The sequence below is a fragment of the Haliotis asinina genome, chromosome 4 (genome assembly GCF_037392515.1).
Source record: "Haliotis asinina isolate JCU_RB_2024 chromosome 4, JCU_Hal_asi_v2, whole genome shotgun sequence".
Lineage (NCBI taxonomy): Eukaryota > Metazoa > Mollusca > Gastropoda > Lepetellida > Haliotidae > Haliotis > Haliotis asinina.
Genome location: NC_090283.1, coordinates 18,257,118 through 18,270,799, shown reverse-complemented (window position 1 = coordinate 18,270,799; position 13,682 = coordinate 18,257,118). Strand labels below are relative to the sequence as shown.

Sequence of the window (13,682 nt, the reverse complement as noted above, 5' to 3'; positions counted from 1 at the left end):
TAAGCTGGTTTTTGCCAATTTGACAGCCGAAATATTTTGATCAGCCTTCGAATTGAAACTTGCAATTGGTTGTTTGCAACGTACCCAAAATGAGAGATAAGTGGGATTACTGTCACAGTTTGTGAATGTGAGTTAGTTAGGCAGAAACCATGTAAGAGAAGATAATTTGGTATGAAGCCAGTGGTGAGCACTGCAAGTTTGGCAGGTCAATGAGAAGCCAGTGTGGGTTGTGTGGATAATTATTTTTAAATTAGTTGGGTTTAAGGTGATGGGATGGAATAGCCCTGATCTCTATTAAAACAACATATCTGTCATGCTTTGCCTAATTTTCACAAATCTTGGCAGTAGCCTTATCTTGACAGTGATTCATAAACACATTCATTAACACGGTAATTCATTATCACAATCTCATATGAACACATGCTCATGAGATAGGTGAAGTGAACAATTGATATTTCTTTCTGCAAAGATGTTTCGAGCATTTGTGCAAAGGGCTCTGGGCTTTAATTTACCTCACCTTTCCTTTCTATGATAAGTTACCACTTCATTCAACGGTCAATCAGACAGGAGAAAATCAATATCACATTAGATGCGTGGGATCAATCAGGCCATTATTCCTGCAAAAAAGCCTAACAGAATAATATTACATTGTTATATCTTTTTCATCGCCTAAAAGAAATTAATTGTGAACTATGGCAGGTGATTGGTGTCATCTCAAAAAAGTAAAACTTCTTATTTAGATTTTACATATTGACCTAGTGTAGGAGGTTAGATACATTCAACAATTTTGTAAGATACCCTGGATGCAGTTTCTGATGTGTTCACAGATATTAAACCTTTTTTAACCATGCCCTGGATTTTACCACTTGAAAGTGCACGAAAAAGTTAATTCAATGTTGTGTACACAAATTGAGGCTTGACACAGTCTCCAATCCCATTTTGTTGGAAACGAAAAAATTATGTCCAGAATACTGTGTGTTGGAAAAAATAACAAACATCTTTATCTCTCACTGGAGATGAAACAAACGTGGTTGAGTACACACTCAAAAATACATGACCATAAGAAAAGTTATTTCAAAGGTGAGTAAACAGTTGTCATATTTACTTTTTAAGAATTCCGCAGAAAATTCTTTTTTGGTATCCCATTTTTCAAACAAAATATTTTGGTGTTGAATATTTGTATAAACAAAAATAATGATGTAGCATTTCAAACTTTAAATATTAAAACAAGCTGCAACAGTTTATGAGCTTCATGATATTCAAGCTGGCAGTTTGTTTTTTCTTGAAAGATGTTTTTCTAGATTTAGAAAGATGATCTGAAAACAGTACTTATGAGTGTGCTCAGGAATGACAATACAAGCCATTACAACCTCTACAAAATATCATTTTGTTTGTTAGTCAATCTTGATTTAACTTGACTCACTAATGGGAAAATTCTGCAGAAGAAAAATGGCCAGTTCTGGACGTGGATCAACAAAGATATTAGAATAATTCCACTGATGGATACACCAGAAATGGGCGTAACACAATGTACCCATGTGGGAAACTGAACATGGAATGAAATGTGTGTCTTTTGCATAGCAAGATAACAATAAGATAACAAGATAATAACAACTAGGCTACCCTGAGTACACCACCCACTTGTCAGTAAAGGAAACAGATAGAGAATTAATTTTACAAGCAAAACTAAAAAATCAACAAAAATAAATTAATCAAAAATCAAAAGGCACCCAACTTTCAAGCCTTGCTGTTGGTTAAAGGTCACATGCAATGTAAAACACAACTTTGCTATCAGGTTTCCAAAGATTCAACACCTGTGCTGCGCTCATACCACATGCACAGTGAGTAGGTTTGCAGCGCATGAAACAGCATGCCTGCCGCTTAGCATGAGGTCGCGAGCAGTAGTCTAATCTTGGTTGTGTACACAAACAAGTAAATGATCTACCTGTTCCATCAAAAAAGCATGTTGATTGTGATAAGCAGACTCTGTCACCTGGAAAACTGAACTGACACTTATATGTCTGCCTGCCTGTCACAACTACAATTATTAACCATTTGCAATTTAAAATTAACACCTATCTGGCTTATAAGCCATAAACAAAGAGACGAATAAGCATATCAGCAAATGAACCAGTGGCCAAAGACAAGGCACCGTTACACGTGAGTGCACATCCACCAGCCCTGATTGGGTTTGGTATCGTGGCTGCATCGTTTTGAGGGAGGTAAAGCTAAGTACAAAATATTGCACTTCTGATCTGCAATTACAAGTTTATAATTTTGTTTATTTGGGTTTTTTTCACAATCACCAATAAATTTCTATTATCATGAACAAAAGATAACTGTGTTTTAATTAAGTTTGATTTTTTGGATGCATGTGACCTTCAATGATTTTCATAAAACGTTAATACAACTATAAGCATGATCAGCATTTCAAACAACAAAAAAAACAATAATCCCAGAATGAAGGGAGTATGATTTTAAACCACTATTAATAGTATTCCAGCGATATCACTACTACGGAAGCCAGAAATGGGCTTTGCACAATTTGTACCCAAATGGGAATCAAACCCGGGCCTTCAGCGTAATGAGCAGACACTATAACGTACGACCGTTAGCATGATTTGGTAACCCTTCTGCCACACTTTATGCCAAACACGGTTTTAAAAAAACTAATACATACAACCATATTGCTCTAATATAAAATACATAATTGTACATACACCTTTATAAAGAGTTACACATGTACACATCTCCCAACCCCCTCAAATATGTGCTGAGGGATTATTTATGTAATGGTCACATTAAAAAGGTGGAGCTTATTTAATTTGGAGGGAGGGGGTGTGGTATAAGCGTTTAATGGGTGTTAAGAAGGTTGGGATTCGTTCCACTGTCCTCCAGTTCATCTCAGCTCTCCCCGTCATTAGTTCTGAGGTAATGTGATCACAGCTATTTCGTGACTGACATCAGCAAAACACATTTCATTGATGTTATGTATAGTGGCATATTTAGTTGACGTAACATACAGCTTTCTTTAACAACTGATGTTTTGTCAATGGATTTTCATCTAAAGATATCTGTTGTATTTACTGCATTTGTATCTGCGACCTACATTTTCACACGCCTAATTCGTCTTCACTATGACACCTTCATGCTTTGAGAAACTGTGATGAATCGTTGAATGTAGACATTTTTTTGCCTAGCAAATATGTTGCACAGGTGTCAAGGCGCCTTCAGTCACTTTAGTGTTCTATTCCCCAAGCGTGTTTCAGTTGTGTTAAATTATCTTATTTTGCCATCACCTAATTGGATGTGGGTTGGACTTTTTTTAATCATATTCTATGAAAGTGGGATGGCTTGGGTGGAACCCTTACCCACATTTACACACACATCATAGTTTGTAAGATTAATGTCAAAGGTTTATATTTTGGTAGGCATAATCCAATCAAATATGATAAACTCATAGGGATTGCCCTTTTTGTCAAGTTGGTTGGCACTACCTAACATTTGGTGGTTAGCAGAAGTGGCAATTAAAATCGTCTTGTTAGATGACTGAGGATTATTTTTTCGATTTCCTAGATTAACGTAATTTTAAGCTAAAAAAATCAACTGAAGAATTAAAATTTCACTTGCAAATTTGGCAATTTGACTTATCATATCACAAAGTTACACATTCACAATTGGAAACATTTTTCATGTGTTTCGTATCATACATCTATTTCCAGGATACCAAAGAAAACAATATGTTTTTAACTTGTTTTTCAAGACAGCTTTTATTTCACATGTAGATTACACAGTCACCACAAGTGCTCGACACTGATATATTCATAATCATGATCTAATATACCTTACGTATTTAGGTCATACACACAAATATATCAGAGTCGAGTGCCAGTCACTCATAAACAAAGTAGAATCAAAGGTACGTATGTTCATCTATCCTTTTCTGACGTAGATATGAACAAATCAAAATTTTAAAAATATTTACACATATTTTAGGACGACTGGCATGAATAATGCAGATCACAGTGGCAACCAGAAAAATACAATAAAAAAAACCCCTGCCCTTGAAGATGGCGTTCGGGTGAGATTAATTAAGACAACTTACCAGTAACGATGAGGATAGATTGTAATGGTGCGATAATAGAATACGTTCGACACTTAATTACGTAGCTATTTTACCTACATGTTTACCTCAATCCACCGATATTTATTTTCCTCTGAATCTGATGATCAAAATGTTCGGGTTAGGATTACAGTTCGGGTTAGGGATCCGTTAGGACATAGAACTGAAGTCAGGGTGGCGAACGTATTCTAAAGACGCCATAATATAAGGATAGCCTATAAAATCACATCGTTCTATAATGTCAACTCAATTCTGAATGGCGCAGGAACTGGGTCAAGGCAGGTACGTTCACCTGTGAACGTAATGTACACGCATTTCTCAAGTTGTACCAGCAAATACTTGCTATTTTACCATCTGATCACGCACCTGATTGACTCGCCAAATACTTCTGTAGAGCAATACATACCTGTTCAAAGAAAATCGTGTGTAACTCTCCAACAACCACTACATATCCGACATACTGTTCGTGTGAAATGGAGAATCGTTAACAATTTTCTGTTGTCACTCAAGAGTGTTCTGACCGTGACCCTCACATAGCATAGTAAAAGTCAATGTCGATGATGCTAGCTCACAACACCGCAGGTGTCTTTTCCGTCAAGCTAGAGCGATTACTAGGGATCCTGTAAGGAGCGTATGTATTGGGCGGAGTTCGAACACAAATTGGGACGAAAAGACAGCTCACGTGTCGTCATTTTTGGGCCACATTGTAAACCAAAAGTCACTGTGTTTTGTAATACGATTGGTTGAAAAACATGATCAAATGGTATTAGATTTCCGGAAACTGCCGCCGTCGGTTCCAAATGCATTCCCGTGCTTCAAATAACACCCGGAAATTGGCCAACACATGATGTTTATCTCCTAAATATTAACCATCCAGTCTTAACGTAATACTAGTAATCGCCAAAGAATGAAAATTATTGGCACCGACACTCCCATTAAGGATATATCGTGACAATGCGCATTAATGTCACAGCATGACTAAATTAACTGTTGTATATGCTGTCACGATAAATCGTAACGAGACCCGCATCAACGACGGCTGCACCTAATATTATGGTGTACATTCTTTCATAATCGTTTAACCGACTTGTCCAAACTAATGCGTTGGGGGAAAAGAAAATTGTGTCTTGGTATCTTGTAATAAACAAATGAAAGAAAAAGTAAATGTAATGTTTTTATAGTGATTGAGTGAGCTTAGTTTTGCGCCGCTTTCAGCAATATTCCAACTATATGGCGGCGGTCGGTGAATAATCGAGCCTGGACCAGACACTCCTGTGATCAACAGCAGGAGTATCGATCTGCGCATTTGGGAACTGATGACGTGTCAACCAAGTCAACGTGTTTGACCACCCGATCCCGATCCCGTTAGTCGCTTCTAACGACTAGCATAGTTATTTTGTGACTTAGGAGGGTGAACATTAATAAAAACAACAATAACCATCCTGAATGATAGAAAGATCGATACATCCATGATCATCAACAGGCAGTTTGGCCTTGGATGTATTGTAAAAAAAAACAGCATCAATATTAGGCCAACCGATATTGATATACGTACGTCTCACATCGTTGGATTGGGGGAAATATACAGAGGAAAGGAATAAGAGAGAATTTCATCTACTGATATCAATTATGTCGACATGGGTTGATAAAAATACAAATATCCCACTCATGACGTGGCGTAATGATAAGAGTGAGCGAGTTTAGTTTTACGCCGCACTCAGCAATATTACAACCACATGGCGGCAGCCTGTAAATAATCGAGTATGGACCTGACAATCCAGTGATCAACAACATGAGCATCGATTTGCACAAATGGGAACCGATGACATGTGTCAACCAAGTCAACGAGCCTGATCACCCGATCCCGTTAGTCGCCTCTAACGACAAGCATATAGTCGCTTTTTCTGGCAAGCATGGGTTGCTGAAGGCCTATTCTACCCCGGGACCTTCATGATAAGAGGGGATACACCAAATGTTTGCTGAACACATTGCAAAGACATAGATGATAGAATTTCGGACATATATTGAAACAGATAGATCGTCTGAATAAATGAAGTTTTAAGGAAACGTATTCAAAAGATTTAGTCTATGACATATCCCACATAGACGATTATTCCGTTCTATGAATTTAATAATATCAGACCACATAGAAATAGAATAAAATACATATTTCCTACCCCCTACCTCTCCCAAAAATCTTCCAACTGAAGCAATCGTCGTGTTACAGACGCTAGTGTCCTTTATCCGGCCATGATCAATGGATCCTTGAATGTACCGGGTAGAAGAGGCCTTCAGCAACCCATACTTGCCATAAAACGCGACTATGCTTGTCGTAAGAGGCGCCTAACGGGACCGGGTGGTCAGACTCGCTGACTTAGTGACACATGTCATCGGTTCCCAATTGCGCAGATCGATGCTCATGCTATTGATCACTGGATTGTCTGGTTCAGACTGGATTATTTACAGACAGCCGCCATAAAACTGGGAGATGGCTGTGTGTGGCGTAAAACTAGACTCACGCACTCACCATGATCAAAGGATGATCAAACATTGTTGACGTATCGTCATTCGATTCACTACCGATCTGTGACGTCGTGTACACAAATTACGGTAAAGATATCGATATCTTCCCTTAAGTCAGCGGGCAAGCTATCGATATCATGCCAGGGGCCAGATTGACTATTTTGATCCCGCCCATATCGGGAAGGCAAACAAAAGTCCAAATCAGGGAAAATATACCTGTATTACCTGGTAATATTTCATCTCACCCAGGCGTTGTATCACGTGGAACACCATTTTTGGATGATAAATCTCCACTTTGTGATAAGCATAAACAATAAATAAAACCTTACTGGGATGAACATTTGATGTATTCTGAAAATACTTGAAATTCACTTAATTTTCTCGGGTTTCACATTTGAAAACATTAAATGGTTATAGAGGACATGTAAAAAGGTGTTTTGAAAAGAAAAAAATCTTCTCACTTATGCAAATGCACGCCTTCACCTAATACCTCCAAATAGTGTAATGGCCGCTCAACAAACGTGGGTTGCTCCAGGTCTCGGACTTTGTCTAATGAGCGTCATCATACCATTTAGACGTATCTCCACACGGTTATATCACAATGTCAGTTAGTCGATGACGAATGACCGAATGAGGTTTTAAAACGCTGTTACGAAAATTCCATGGATATCATGGCGAGCGGTAGTTGAAGGTAAACAGAAATGGGCTTCATACATTGTGCAAAGGTGGGAGGTTGCAGGGGTCAGCACCCCTTTCAGTCCTGAAGTTTTGTAAGTGATCACTGAAATTCGGGTGAAAATGATGTGTGCGACCAGCACCCCCTCACACCCATGTTGACCTATGGATGCCCATGATATCTGTCTGTGGGTTGTCTGGTCCAGGGACGACTATCTTCATGCAGTGCGTCATGCAGTACGGCGTCATTCCGCTGGTTACCAGGGCTGCTTGTTTTGTTTATACACGTTAATATTTTTTCTGACGCACACTGTTATTAGATCTGAAAAGGGATTGCTGTGAGAGATGTTGTTCAGGCACAGACTATTAACCTGCACAGAGGTGTGTAAAATGTCAGAATGGTGCAACTTTATTTATTCATTTTAGACAAAAATACACCATGGGCTTTGTCCATGATTTAGTTAGAAACAGCAAATTTCTCGACTTCGTACTTTATACCGAGAAACGCACTACGCGACTTTCGATTTGTTTTTTGTTTTTTCAGGTTTGTTTTCTGTATACCAGTATGGAAACATTTTCCATGGGCTATATGGCTATGAACGTATATTTATAAATACATATTTACACAGCACTTGACGTCACCAGACGACAGTGAGGTTAACGACAGCCATACGGTTCCTTCGTTGATAGAAACAAAATGTTACCAGACGTCAAATGACATCAGGATGGAGGTGATTGGAACAGAGGTATGACGTCAGCGTTTTCCGAGTAACGCAATTGGAGAGCACTCGCCGGCGGCACCAGTGAGTGAAATACCAGACTCATCACTCTCCAAACAACGTAAATAAGAATGAGTTCACACCACACTTAGCAACATTCCTGCAATATCATCCTGAAAGGGCTTCACACATCGTACTCCAGAAATATCATTGCGGGAGACACCGAAAATGGGCTTTATGTGGGGAATCGAGCCCGGGTTGTTGGCATGACGAGTGGATGACGTCACACTCACTTTTAAAGTGGATAAAAGTCAACATAAATGACGCAACCAAATAAACTTTGCCGTTTGAATTTTGCAGGAAGTCAACGTTTCTTGGTACCATAATCGGAAAACGGCGTGAAACGGAAAAAAACACAGACATTGGATGCAATGATCAATTGCATTCTTCAGTGAACGAAGTAATACAAATCACCACAAAGATATTAAGATGGCAGTATGCAAAAGAAGAGAAGAAGAAATTGAGATTACTGCAAGGCATCACACCCTTGTGCAGAGTCCGGTCTATTTGGGCCTGTGAGATATATGCAGTCAATCTTCACACTATACCGACACCATGCCGTTTCAACAGACCACTCAATTACATAGAGTTACATGTCCTGTTTCCATACAATAAAATCACCGACGGCATTGTGAGGCGAGGTGAGCTGAAATGGGGCTTAACGTTGAATTTAAGACTATTTCATTCATAGGACGACGTGCACGCTCTCTGGGCGGACGCTCTAACCACTACACCACGGAGGCGGTTCCAACACAATGTTGCAGTGGGTCCAACCCATAAACAATGTCGTAGTGGGTCCAACCCATAAACAATCAGTCTTCATTGAAAACTATAAATCTCTTCTTAACAAGTTACTGTCATCACATTTGCACTGCAGTGAGGTATTATCATTGTGACGTCATCAAGTCGATGACGTCATAACATATCAAGACATGTACAAAATCTCTCAAAACGGTATCTTCGAGGATACTAAACGATAATGGGGGTTATGTAATACCATTTTTATTACGTTTTATAACTATGAACGTTATGACGTCATACGTCTTGCGGTATTACACTAGTGTGATATCGATGTAAAATATTACACTGCAGTATCTTCCACGGGCGAGTAATAACGTCTGATCACACATAAGCAGGGTCTTCAGTGTAACGTAGTTTTGAATGATATAAATACGGTTTGTAAATAATCGAGCCTGGATCAGACAATCCAGTAATCAACGACATGAAAATCGATCTAAGCATTTGGGATACAATGGTATGTGTCCACCAAGCCAGCAAGTCTGAACAGGTCAATAAACAATACTTTGTGGTTTGCATTACCATGATTTGGAAATAGTGCTACAGAGGTCAGAAGGTCATAATATTTCCACATATCAGCATGATCATACTTTTCAACTAATGGAATCAGTGAGTGTTTCACTCAGTATTTGTACAGCAATTTGATACTTGACTGTTTGCAAGTTGTTGATAGTTGACTGTTTGCACAGTCTTGTTTCTTTAACAAACTTGCAATTAGTTTCTATCCCGCACAGAATGTAATTTGCACAATTTTGACCAATGGAATTTAACCGAGATGATTCGCTGCGATACGCGGTTTCCTTAGCAACCGGGACTTAGCAACACAAGAGACACCCCAATTTTTAGCTATGATGTAAATTCTAAGATAGGACACTGCTTAAATTCAGCTTAATGTTTTAGATAAATACGACTATAAATGATTTCTAGACCTACACAATTGCTGTGGTTCGTATCTGCTAGGTTTTTTTAAATGAACTCCTAACGTATCGTGCATACTTTGTATCCGCACATAGGCCGATACGACACGTATGACAAGCCCTGCATCATGGATTATAGATGATTAATTGTAATCAGGATCTTCATGGGTCATTATGTAGTGTTCTAATTGATCCATTCGTCTATCAGTTGTATATATTGCCTCAAAAGGTGTCTTGATGATGTTCAGAACTTCATGAGCGGATACAGCTCTTTGAGATATGGACGAAAAGACGTTCACCTAACAGCAATATTCCAGAAATATCATGGCGGGAGACGCCGGGGTTACGCTTCGCACATGGTGCCCATTTTGGAAATCGAACCTGGATACTCGGGGTGGCAAGCGAACACTTTAACCACTAGGCTACCCCACCGCCCTCATTAGACCAAGACAAGAAAGTGCGTGTCCATTGAGTATTACCCAAAGTTTAGGATGGTTTCCATAATTTTTCATGTGCACATTTTGTTCATATCTGCGCGATTCTTCCTTATACTGAACCTGTATAAGGTGAGTGAGCGAGTTTAGCTTTACGCCGCACGAATATTTCAACTATATGGCGGCGGTTTGTAAATAATCGGGTCTGGATCAGACAGGCCAAGGTCAACAGCATCAGCATTGATCTGCGCAAATGGGAGCTGATGACATGTGACAACCCGGTCTGCAAGCCTGACCACCTGATCCACAAGCATGGATTACTGAATATCAATTCAAACCCGGACCTACACCGGTAATAATCTGTATAATAGCCTGCATCGTTTAAAAACACGTAAGTGCATGCTTAACGACTTATTTAGTAATCATAATCGATCTCACAGCCTCCGAACCAGGAGCAAATAATCCAGTGACTCTGATCGGTATATCCGAGCAAAGATTACACAGTTGAGATATAGTAACACGCGAATCAATAAAGTGACCGAGTCTGTACCTGATTCTTTAAGACCAGCGCGTGAGCTATGGAACAGGACATGAGCTACAGACAACGGTTTGGGTCATTGAAGTTTGTACCCGCTTGTGTTCATCTCAATTGGGTATCCAAATTTTCCTTTGAGAAACCAAAATAAATACATTGTACCCACCTCAAACTCAGTTTGATATTTTGACACTTGCCATTACTTGTAAGAATCTAATAAAGTTTAAAGGCTAGTCTTTGTCTAGTTATAGTCTAATATGAGAACCGGCAAGAAGGACAAGTCGCCAAGTTCAAGTGTTCATTAAATAGAACATCTCAAATTCTCAGTATGCCTCTGTTTTTCTATATGTCCGCAAGCTAAGATTTGACATTTTTGTGCAAATGAATGCAAGATGAAATTTACTAAATATCTACAAAAAATCACCTGCACGCAATAGTCATAAAAGGAAGTGACTGCAACAGATGTCATATTTGGGATTTCACTTTCTCAGTAAAGTACAAATTATAGTACTTTTATGGTTGAGTCCCATCCGTGAAAAAAGTACTAGAATTTGTAGTTTACTGAGGAAGTGAAATCCCAAATATGACATATGTTGCATTTGACCACTTCCTAAATGGAACCGTGTAATCAAAGTTTTAAACTATAATCTTCATTAAGAACTAAGTATACAATCCTGGAATCAAATGACGGCTTTATTGTGCGAGGTCAATTTCATTAAGAACAGGAGCGGCGTGGTAACTAGCTAGCTAAAGCCTTGTCTCGTCAAGTCGAAGACCCGGGTTCGATTCCCACTTGGGTACAATGTGTGAACTCCATTTCTGATGTCCTCCGCTTTGATAATACTGGCATATTGCTATAAGAGGCATAAAACAAACACCACTCATATAGAACAGCCGCATCAATGCGGAGTTCAAGTTTACATTTAAGTTTAAAACTTTACTTTCCATCAAAATAGGAATTGATAAAAGAATGAATATAAAGCTTTAGCTTTCCTGCGAAGAGTGTGAGTGAGTGAGTTTGGTTTTACGCCGCTTTTAGCAATATTCCAGCGATATCACGGCGGGGGCACCAGAAAATGGGCTTCACACATTGTACCCATGTGGGGAATCGACCCCGGGTCTGCGGCGTGCCGAGCGCACGCTTTAACCACTAGGCTACCCCACCGCCCCTCCTGCGAAGAATGTTATAGAAACTAACTGAAAAATATAAAGTATGGGTACTCTATGTACTATGAAAACCTTAACAAGCCTGACTCAAATCATCATAGAAAAATTAGTAAAGTGCTATACTTGCACGGATTTTGGACGGATAATAAAGGGACATATTCATATACATATATAGCTAAAAAAAAATAAAAATATACCTTTTCTTTATTGTAACTTAAACAAAAATATCTTTCTATCATAAAACGTGCAAGTTTGTCCGTTGACTAAGATGTAAATCTGGACAAATTCTTTGCTTTTCAACTGTTTCCTAAAGCATAGCGTCTTAATCAAATTTACCTAAATGAACAAAATAATAATCCGAAAAAAATTATCAACATGAAAATACTAATATACTTGTTGCACAAAATCACTTTCATGAAAAACGCAAGCGAACAACATATGCGTATATAATGTGTAAGCATGCATTAAGAAAATTGAACTTACCAAAGTTACCGGTCGGCTTGTGCTAAACTATTGTAACATCTATTGCAGACATCCAGGAGCAAATTTCACTGCCTCCGATAACACACACAGTAAACACCAAACTGGCTAAGCCCCATCGTGTCTCAGTATAGCGGTGTTGTCACGTGCGGCTACTGCAACGTGAACGGCAGGCACGTGTCACGAGACAGCTGAGCGTGACATAGTTTTCGTTATCCCGGAGTGGATTTGGAGTGGTAGAATGGACCTACGTAACAGACTTGAATAAGGTTAAACGTGTGGTGAACAGGCCCTATTCGTTGCAAACTCGGCTTTCCCCGCGTGATGAAAACCTTCGAAGTTCGTGGTGAAATCGGGACGACTGTGAAATGGCAGTATATCTCTTGTCACCAGGGCTAAAGAATATTTTGATAACAGACAATAATGGTTGAAAACAGAGAAAGTAGAGAGCTTGTTCTAAATAAAATGATATAGTAACGGTAAATAAAGATTTCTATGCCATAAAACAAAAACGAATTCAACAGTCATACGCGAACGCGCGAACGCACGCACGCACGCACGCACGCACGCACGCACGCACGCACGCATAAACCTTCGATCACAATGTAGTAAATAAAGCAAGTTTTGGAACCGACATAAGAAGAGATATTCAATACTGACCTCCAGGTCGTAAGAAAACGTTTACGTTTATCGCTAGTATTTAGATCTGTTTCATGTGGATAATAATTTTGTTACCTTACGTGTTTGTGAAGTTGACGTGTTTATGATATTACGTTATGGCAGTAGATAACTTATCTTCCTGTTTGATTAAGTGGTGCGGAATCTTTGCAAGTCCAATTTGAAACCAAGGATATGGTCATTTAAACCTTCCCCTTAAATTAAATCAAATACTGTTGTGAAGTGAAGTTGTCACCGCATTGTTTTTTCCTCTAACTGAAAGTATTAAGTGCAAATAGTTTCAGAAAAAATATCTGAGAAAAAATAACTGTGACAGAGGCATATTGAAATGCTGCTAACATTAATAAACTCTTGTAGCTGCTGGATTCATGAATACTATCGTTAGTGGAGCAATTTGTGCCACAAATCGAGTTCACTGACCTTACGTATACTGTGTACCATGGACTGTTTTCAGTGAGTGAGAAAACTTGATAAGGAGTGAGTGAGTTCAGTTTAATTTTACACTCTTTTCGTAATATTCCAGCATATCGCGGCGAGGGACACAAGAAATGGGTTTCATAAACTTGTAACCAA

At 38.9% G+C, this 13,682-nt stretch overlaps 1 protein-coding gene across 1 annotated transcript in view; it reads right to left on the bottom strand.

Annotated features, from left to right (window-relative positions):
- LOC137281341 (protein timeless-like) overlaps window positions 1–4,623 on the bottom strand; it is a 44,306-nt gene extending 39,683 nt beyond the window's left edge. Inside the window, exon 1 of the mRNA XM_067812515.1 lies at window positions 4,530–4,623. The gene's annotated coding sequence lies outside the window, so the exon portion shown is untranslated. The remainder of the gene's footprint in view (window positions 1–4,529) is intronic.
- Window positions 4,624–13,682: the final 9,059 nt, after the last annotated feature.